Source organism: Delphinapterus leucas, chromosome 6 (assembly GCF_059928025.1).
Source record: "Delphinapterus leucas isolate spDelLeu-1000000601 "Yukka" chromosome 6, BTC_Dleu_Yukka2, whole genome shotgun sequence".
Classification (NCBI taxonomy): Eukaryota; Metazoa; Chordata; class Mammalia; order Artiodactyla; family Monodontidae; genus Delphinapterus; species Delphinapterus leucas.
The window spans coordinates 54,984,782-54,994,760 of record NC_143134.1 but is presented as its reverse complement, the minus strand read 5'-3'; positions in this window follow the sequence as shown (position 1 = coordinate 54,994,760).

Genomic DNA, 9,979 nt, shown 5'->3' with positions numbered 1-9,979 from the left:
GAAATACATTTAAAACATGATATCTTATATTCAGGGAAAATGAGGGCTGGTTTGGCAGAGTTAATTCCACAGAATCCGGACTGTAATATACTGACTAAGTTTAAATAAGAGAAAAGGTTTTGGAGACAGAATGAATAGAAACTTCTTTTGAGAAGTTTATCTGTGAAAAGAAGAAGAGAACTAGGGTAGCGCCTGGAGAATAAAAGTGTGTGTTTATATTACTGGATATAATTTTAAAAAAATTTTACAAACATTTTTTGGGGACAGATTTCAAGAAATGTATGTAGTAGCACAAAGCACATAAAAATCAGTATTTTATTTTTTTAAATAACTGCTTACATAACAGCCTAAAATGTCAAGCATCATTGTTAAATCATTTCTAAATACTAGTAGGCTGGAATGCCTTTTCATATGCTTTGTTTGCTATTTTTAGTTCTTTAATTTGTGTTTCAGTTTACAACATTAACTAGTTTTGTACTGCCCTTGTGAATTGTCTTTATGTATCCTTAAGTCTTAAAAGTACATATAAACCATTTATGCAGATGGTAGCTATATTCCTATGATGCAACTATTTGTCAATTTTATGTTTACAAATAATAGCTCATTTTCTTTATATTTTCTCCTAATGCCAGAATGTTGAACATGTAGAACCAATCCTCTCCTATTTTCATTCCTCTATTGATCGTATGGATTATCAATTCCCTTTTATGTTTTAAATCTTTCACATTTATTTTTTATAGTACATTAGGATTTTTTTTTTCATCTATAATATGAGATGAGAATCTAAATTGATTTCTGTCTAGGTTGCCAGGCATTTATCCTGTTACCATTTACTGAAACTTTTTTCTTCCATATTAACGTCTAAGATAGCCTTTACTTAATTACTACAGATTATATAACAATTTCAGGGATTTCTTTTTTTTTTTTTTTTTGCTGCACCAATGTGGCTTGCAGGATCTTAGTTCCCTGACCAGGGATTGAACCCGGGCCACAGGAGTGAAAGCTTGGAGTCCTAACCACTGGACCACCAGGTAACTCTCCTGGGATTTATTTTCTTTATTACTCTGATCACCTAACTCCTTACTGTCACTGTATTTATACAGTTGCTGCTTTATAATACAGTTCATTTTCTGGTAAAGCTATATATGTAAGAATTTTTCCTCTTCTACACTTTGATATTTTTGCTTGGTGATCTTTCTTAATTAACTTTTGAATTGTTCTACAGAAGTCAGCATTGGGTTTATAAAAATCATGAAATTTTGTGGACTCAAAAATAACCATACTTAAGAATCTGCCTGCCAATGCAGGGTTCGATCCCTGGTCCGGGAAGATCCCGCATGCCGTGGACCAACTAAGCCCGTCCGTGCGCCACAACTACTGAGCCTGCGCTCTAGAGCCCGTGTGCCACAACTACTGAAGCCCATGTGCCTAGAACCTGTGCTCTGCAATAAGAGAAGCCACCGCAAGGAGAAGCCCGCACACCGCAACGAAGAGTAGCCCCCGCTCGCCGCAACTGGAGAAAGCCCGCACGCAGCAACGAAGACCCAATGCAGCCCAAAATAAATAAATAAATAAATTTATTTTTAAAAAATAATAACCATATTGCAGTGGATATAAAATTCTGAGGAATTTTCTTCATCAGATGGAAAAATGAAACTGGATAGGAGAATTTCTCTTCCACAAAAATCTAAGGTAAAGAACAAACAATAGATTAAAATCATCAGAAAGTAAAAATGTAGCCACCAAAAAGAGAAGCTCAGGGAAAAAGAAAAAGAATAATTCTGCAAGTAAAAATAATTAGATTTAAAAAACCGCACAGAAATCCAACATATTGCTTAAAGAATCACTCATAACTCACAATGTACTATTTGAGGTTCTGCATGGAACCCTTATTCTGCTCGGAGGCAACTCAACTTCCCTGAGTCTCGGTTTTCTCAAATGGAAAATGGAATGAAAAATATTTGTAGAGCTGATGTAAATACATTTTAAAGCTCTTAGAGGGACTTCCCTGGCGGTCCAGTGGTAAAGACTCTGCGCTTCTACTGTAGCGGGCGCAGGTTGGATCCCAAGATCCCACATGCCGAGGCAGTGCAACTGAAAATAAAAAGCTCTTTAGAATGGCTCCTTCCTCGGGGTTAACCATAAGTGGTAACTCTTTTCTTCATTTTCTCCATATAAACCTAAATGAGAATATTACGTGTCTTTTTCTATAAACTGGTTTGAAACTGTACCATCTCACTTTTGATAGCTGACTGACAAAGTCAACTGAATTGGTGAGAACCTAGAAGAGTGAAAGATAGGTATGATCATATCAAAGACATGTTTGATTTATATTCAGTCAGCACAATGGCTTAAATCAATATCTGAAATTGAAGGGAATCTCCTAGGCTGGAATGGGAAAAATATGCTGTATTCTTTTGCTGATTCTGGCGCCTGGCACCTCTCCCTGCTTTCCTGGATCTATTCTTTGGCTTCCATTTCACAGTACTTTCCTTCTCCTTCAGGGCTGAAATTTCCAGGGAGCCCTCCTCCTTCACTCCCTTTCCTTGCACTGCCCTCTCCTACTTGCACAGCTACCTCCTGTTCTGTGTGATTTCTGGTTTAAGTTTTCCCAGAGGAACACAAATAGAAAGTAAAAGTTGAATGATATTTTCAGATTTTATAGGAACACATATAAGAGAAGTCTTCCTTTTTTATGTTGAATACTTTTGAAACATGAGGGCCCACATAGTTCAAAGGAAGCAGAAAGCAGGGTCCAGTAACTGGGTGGGCTACAAAGCCCTCCCAGGAAAAGAAGCCCCTGCTGGTCAAGTGTAACAGGGCCAGAGACCAAGTCTGGCAGTCTTCTGGCCTGTGCAGATGTGCTCCTTTTAGGGAATTTTCCTCCAGAGCTGATCAGAGGTTCTTTCCTGGCAGGAACTGACCCTAATATTGGAATAAGCCTCTTGCCATAGTCTTTGTTATGAAGAGAACAAGTCTTCAACTTCAGACAGGGCGTGGCTCCTTTGATCTAGGAGCAGGTATGGTGAGAGAAAAAGGAGCCAAAAGGAGGTTCCTTCCTCCAACCTGCTGGGCAGACCCAGGGCTCCTGATTAATGATCTGATCCACATACTGACACTGGGAGGTGGGTAGGCCCTGAAAATCTCAGGGTAAAAACCACAACAGTATATCTGAGTACAATCTCATATTTGAGGGTGCACTAAATTTCTCTATTAACAGTAAATTCCCAGTTTCACAAATTCATTTTTTATAACCGATCTTTTAACTTTATCATTAGAAAAATACGTTCATTGTAACGTTGCATAAGGACTGCAACAGCCCCTTCTACCCCTGATACAGTAGTAAAAGGTCACAGTCCTGCTCCATGCCAGCCTCCAAATCCCTTTTTATCACTGGATGCCACAATACTCAAGGATCATTTTACACTTCCCAAGTCCATCTTTCCCTCTTCCGTCACCCATGTTTCAAAGACTAACTCCATGGCCAAGGTTGCAAAGCTCCTTGGAAGAAACCCTCAAGCAGATTAGGGAAAAGAAATTCAGTCCCCAGCCTGTATACCTCTTTCCCTTCACCCTCACCTGTGGCAAAGGAAGGCCAGATGACCATGAGAGGGGCCTGCTCTAATTCTTCTCATAGGCTTGCAGAATTAGTCCCTCAGAGTGGGAAGGATCGCAAACAGGACAAGAATCTATAATCTACTCAGGATGGAGAATACCCTAGGAGACTCTTAGAAGGACAGTATTAAAGAGGGCATGCAGGAATTTGGGTCCTTCCACGTTACAGATTAGTTACCTTGCCCAGGACAGGGAATTAGCAGAGATTCCTGCGAGCAAGTCTCCCCAGTTCGTGCTACAGGTTCCATGAAAGAATAACTTTAAAAACCGGATGAAATGTTTGTGTCAGATGCTTCATCCACAGAAAACTGGGAAGGTACAGGAAGATCCACAGCACAAATCCATAGTGATGTCAGCCTCTGTTGACAGCCTAAACCTACTAGAAATTAGAGCAGTGTTTATGGATAAAGTGGGTAGTGAAACTCAGAAGAACAAGTCAGATACTGGTCAGATCCTAGAGAAGAAACTGAGGCTTATGCATGAATTAAGGAAACAAAAGACAGTCCACCCATGGAGGAACTCAAGGACCAACAGAGTCCAAAGATAGAAATTCCTGTGATGGCAGGGCCCCTCCTCCCCCAAAGAAAGGTAAGGGCTGAGTGTCACATCCTGCAGCCTTCAAGCAGGTGTGAGGGCCCAAGTACACTGACCATCCATGCTATTTGTTCTACCCAAACTTCACTACATGCTTTCCGAGAGGTACACACCTTTACCTTTGCTGCCTAAAAACTTCCACATGTCTAAGAAACTGGATTCTTCTTGTACTGAAGGTAGACTCATGAACTGTTTTTGCCTTTTGGCTGATTCCCTGCATACTGGTTATATTTAACCTTAAATACACTTGCTACATGCTGGCTGTCTTCTGCCAACCTGCAATGTTTCAAGTACACAATACAAAAAAATGAGGAAAACTGCTACAAAAATTTAATACTGTTCATCATAGAAAGACTAGTCCAGTGAGCTTCCATGCTACCCAATGAAAAGACAAGTGATCTTGGATTAGACCAGTGGAAAGAGTGCTACACTTTATAAGCCCATAAATTGAATCATATACACCTTATACATGTATTTCTTTTGTATACTTTTCAAAAGATTCTGTTTTTAATAAGTTAAAATGTGTCCCATTGTACCCACTTAAGGTAGTGCCAGTGGTGCCTATATTATCCGTCAGTTGAAGACACGAGCAGGCCCACAAACTTGACAGGGACCAAAGGCAAAAAAAAAAAGGGTGTATTGAGAAACGGTTGTCTAAGTAGACCAGAACAATCAATCAGAAGAGAAACCCCACCTGGTCTTCTGCCCTATATATCTGATCATTATGTTATTGTGCCCTTACTGTCTAATGATATAAACTAACTTTTCATCAGAGAAAGAGAAATACTTCATTTTTTACTCCAAGGAGTAGCTGATCCAAATGGTCCATCTGGGAAGAGTGGAAAGGCTAAAAAATAAAAAAAAAATAGCTTAATTTCTTAGCAGAGCCATATGAGCAGGGTTCATTCATTATTTTTAATGTCTGGGGGGTTAAAATAGAAGATCTCATATATTATGCTATTGTAGGTCAGATAACTGGGAAAGCAGACTCTGAGACAGAGATAAGCATGCAAGGAGTTTACTGGAGAATGCGTGGATCAGTCATTGTGGCAAAGAGAATTTGAGCAGAAGTTGAGCTGCAGTGCAGTCACAGCAGGGCTTTAGCCAATCCCAAGGGAGCTCTGACTCTGGGATGACCCTGTGGAGGTAGAGAGAAGGGGCCAGGCCTTTATATCCCCACATTGACAGGTAATTGGATGCAGCCTGACCCAGGAGGGGGAAATAACTTTGGGCTAAATGAGTCACTTTAGCCAAGAGCAGTTTCCAGAGAAGACCTGCATGCTGTCAGCATGAAGCTCTATCAGCAGCTAAAGGGAGTAAGTTCTCAGGTCTTACAGGGAGCTGTGAACGGTGCATCAGATGTCTATTATAAATGTCTTTTTGAAAAAGAAGTTTTGGGGTTTTTTTTGTTTGTTTGCTTTGTTGTTTTCTCTCTTCCTTTTTCTTCTTTTGTATGGTCATACTCAAACTTTCAGCTGGGTCCATAATTTGCAAAAATGTCTAACAAGAGTGTGATGGACAAAGTATACTCTGAAAACAGTGGCCCTCTGATGTTTATTATAAGCAGTTTATGGATGTGATATTTGTTGTCTCTACCTGAGGGCATAATAGTAGCAGATGGGGTAACTGGATTGGGCACCTTCCCTGTGAATGGGAAAGATGTAGATACTGGGAAACCAAGGATGGAATGTAGGAGGACACATTATCTGTCTTCACAGCCCTTCCCTAAGAACTGCCCTGATATCCGGACCTGGAAGCTATGAATGATAAAACCAGTGTGAGCCAATCAGAAAGCTAATCTTAAGAATCTGACTAAAGAAAGCCAGAACCTGAGACTCAGGAGCTGAGTCACATGAATGAGAATGTTCTAAGGTTGCTGGAGTTTATACAGTTCTTACCTCTTCTCAGGCTTTATTGTTTAACTTCTACTTGAATTCTGTGAGCTATCGCAGTATTCCTGGAATAATTACCTTGCAGCTCATATCAGTGCAGACTGTCACATCTTCTTAGAAGTATGTGTGTACTTTCTGAGGACACCATGATGTCCCTTTAATAATAAAAAGATACAATTTTAAAATGTTTTATCATAGATTATCCATTTAAAATTTTCTATTACAAATGTATACTGTATAATATGCACAGTATTTTATAACGGTAATACCTAGGTATATTATCAATAAAATAAATACATTGGAGGTGTGTGCTCAACATTTTTTCCAAGCGGGGTGGAAGGTGAAATACCGAGGGCTTATATCTCCATAATCCTGGTGACTCCACTTAAGAATATGGGTGGACAGTCTCTGGGATTCCACATATTTGTTGAAAGTTGAATTTTGTTTGGGTCACAGGAACAGCAAGTCACCCCTTCTAGAACCTGGGTTCACTGACAGCCCCTGCCCTGATCACCCTATGTCTCACTTCTAATTCTCCTCTCATCCTATTACATTATCTGCCTGGGTAAGTAGCTAATCTATCACCAGCATGAGTACAGTAAGATCTCAGGTTCCCTTGAGGAGTCTCAGGGTTCAAGTAGCCTCTAAATATTCAGTGCCGAGTCAAGGCCAGTCTAGGACTTCATACAGGTTTAGCGCCAACCACCTGCAAAGGGGTGAGCAGGACCCACTGGAGGGAAGGGACTCTAACTTATACAACCCACCCAGCCTCAGTTATCTCCTGCCGTCTATGAAATAGAGAAGAAAATAATGGTCCCCAATCTGTCTTGTGCTCACATCTGACTCGGCTCCTTACCAGCTGTGGCCCTTGAGCAAGTCCCCTCCCTTCTTGACCCTCATGCCTCTCCACACCTTTCTGAGCTACAAGAAAGTGGATAAAACTCAAAGAATACTGTGAAACCACCTGCAAAGCGCTATGTGGAAGCGAGTACTATGCTTCACCCCCTCTAACTGATCTGCATTTGAATGCTTCCCAGGGAGTCTGTATCCCCTGGCCTGGGCCACGACGCCAGGTCCCTGGATGTCCTTAACTCTGCCCTAGGCTTTGTCTATGGGGGGAGGGGGGGTGACACTTCCAATTAGCCCGATATTGCTCTTCAATAATCTCCTTAGAGGAAACTTTCCCTCCCAAAGATGTTTTATTACATTTAGAGAACATCAGTTAGCTCCTATATCACATCCTCTGGTAAGGATGGTCTCTGTTTCTCGTCAGCAAGGATAATTATTATTCCCCCATATATGCTTGTTTTTTTCCTAAAGGAGAATGGTGCCATCTGTCTCTGTTGTGTTCAGGGGGAAATAGAATATGCTATGAGCTTGGATTTAGGGAAAGGAAGGGGTCCCTTCAGCTTTTATTGAGAGCGGGCTTTGGCTTATAAAATGAGACAAAGGTTAGGGAGAGAAGTTGATGATGGCATTGCTGACACACCACCATCCTGGTTTCCTTCATTTGTATTTGTGAAGATAGCCCACTTTAAAAATTCATTACTTTTTCCATAATACTCTTATTAGAAAAACAAGTAACTACTCAGCAACCATTCAATGTTTATAAAAGTGAGAAACTGTAACAAAGACCACAGCACAGTATCTGGACCCGTCAGTCCTCTCCTTTGCTTCCGCATTACCCTGAGCATTACGTAGTAATGGCATGGAGTGAATCAGGTTATACATGCCTCATGGGGCCAAAGATTCCCCACTGAGCATCTAGGAATAGTAAGAGAAAATAAACTTCACAAATCCCCAAAGTGGAACTCAAGATTTTGGAGCAGTGAGCCCCTGAGTTCAGAAGTGTGAGGAAAAAAAAAAAAATCTATGACCATGAATCTATGGTGGGCCATAGATTCCATCTGCACCAAAGATCCTACACCCTTCCTGATGAAAGCTGCAGTGCTGGGCGCCCTTACTCCCTTCTCAACCTTAAGGAAAACATACAGCTGATCACACCACAACTCCTCTCCTCTCCCCATGTGACCTGCGCTGGATGGAATGTAGGAGGACATGCCAGTAGGGGACACAGAACCCCTGGCTCTGTGTTTTGGGAAGTGGTGTTGGCAGGGATTGGAGCTCTCAGCAAGGCTGCCGTGGGTGTTGGCTCATCTCCCTGCTCCTGTGAAAAGTGTTCACAGATTACCTGCCTTTCTTTCCTACCTCCACCCCAGAGGGGCGGTAGGAAGCCCTGAGTGGGTGGTACAAGGGCACGGATGTGTGTAGTCACCACAACTCTCTGACTGTGGGGCACTGTGGACCCAGGGTCTGGTGGTGCTGCTAAAGCAAGATGAGTCCTCTGCTCTTGCCCCTCCCGACAGGAGGTGGCTAAAGGGAAGGGAGAGCCGTGAAAGGCCTCAGCAGAACTGGAGGGGAAGGAGAATACACTGTGTCCAGGCTTGGGGAGGAAATCTCCATGTACGTTCAAGTAACACTCCCATCACTCTCTAGCCACTGGAGGGGAACTGGATTCAAAGCTAGGGACCTGAAAATGGACCCGTGAGCTGGGTCACCCCACCTTCTGCCCTCCAGGCAGTCCAGCTCTGAAGGGGTTCAGAAACAGGATAAGTTCCCTCTTAAAAGTGGCTTTTTTAGATATTAGAAAAGTATCCATTGTACGGTGGATGCAGAACTGGGTGGAGGACAGGGATGTTGCTGTGCTTGGATACTGAGATGGACATGCTAAGGCCTAATACTACGGTAGGTGCTATTTAAACATCTGCTATAGCTGTGATATTCATCTGTTTTCAAACAAACGTTGAACTAAAAATAAATAAATTCTCCCTGCTGGCTGGTCACCCTGCACAGGGATTTAACTCCTCACTGAGACTGCATGTTGCCTGACTCAATGACATCAGTGCAAGGCATGTGGGTCAAATGGCCCTCAATGATGGGAATGTTCACAGTGCGGCCACACAGGGCCTGCAGAAGAATGAGGAGACAATGAGGAAAAGGTCAGGATTGAATGTGTGGAAAGGAGGGAAACTAACAGAGGGGAAAGAATGACCCAGTGGGTGGGAAGGCACAGGAGTGTCTATCACTAATCACTAATCAAGCTACTCCCACTCCCTGCCTCACTCCCCAACTACTTGACTCGAGCGCCACCTGCTGGTGACTTACTAGAACACTGACAAAGTAAGATGGACTTGGTGCCATCCTGGCAAGAGTGTGTGTATGTGTGTCCCTGGGACAAGTGGTGGAGAGGGAGAGCTTGTCTTTGAGCACAAAAACAATGATGCCTTCAGGGATGTTCTGAGGCCTGCCAAACTCCTTTTTGGCCTTCCTTACAGCCATTCTTTCTGACATTGTGCAGGATCTTGTACTCAATGCAAACAGGTGGCCTATCAGGGTTGAGGTGTCCTCTGTGGTCGTTAGTTATATGCTTGTTACAGTCATGGGATATCTTCTTCAGGATACACAAAGCGCATGCACCACAGGTGGTTCTGCAATTTATGACAAGGGTGCAGTTTTTCTGGGCTCACTTTGGACCACTACTCAGCCCATTGAAGCCAAGGTGGCAAAACATTCTAAAGACTTTCCATATCCCTCCACATCCAAATGGTTTTGGTTAACGCCATTAAAGGGCAGAGTGGGGCTTCCCTCGTGGCGCTTCCCTCGTGGTGCCGTAGTTAAGAATCTGCCTGCCGATGCAGGGAACACGGGTTCAAGTCCTGGTCCAGGAAGATCCCATGTGCTGCAGAGCAACTAATCCCGTGTGCCACAACTACTGAGCCTGCACTCTAGAACCCGCGAGCCACAACTACTGAGCCCTTATGCCACAACTACTGAAGCGCATGTAACTAGAGCCTGTGCTCCGCAACGAGAAGCCACCA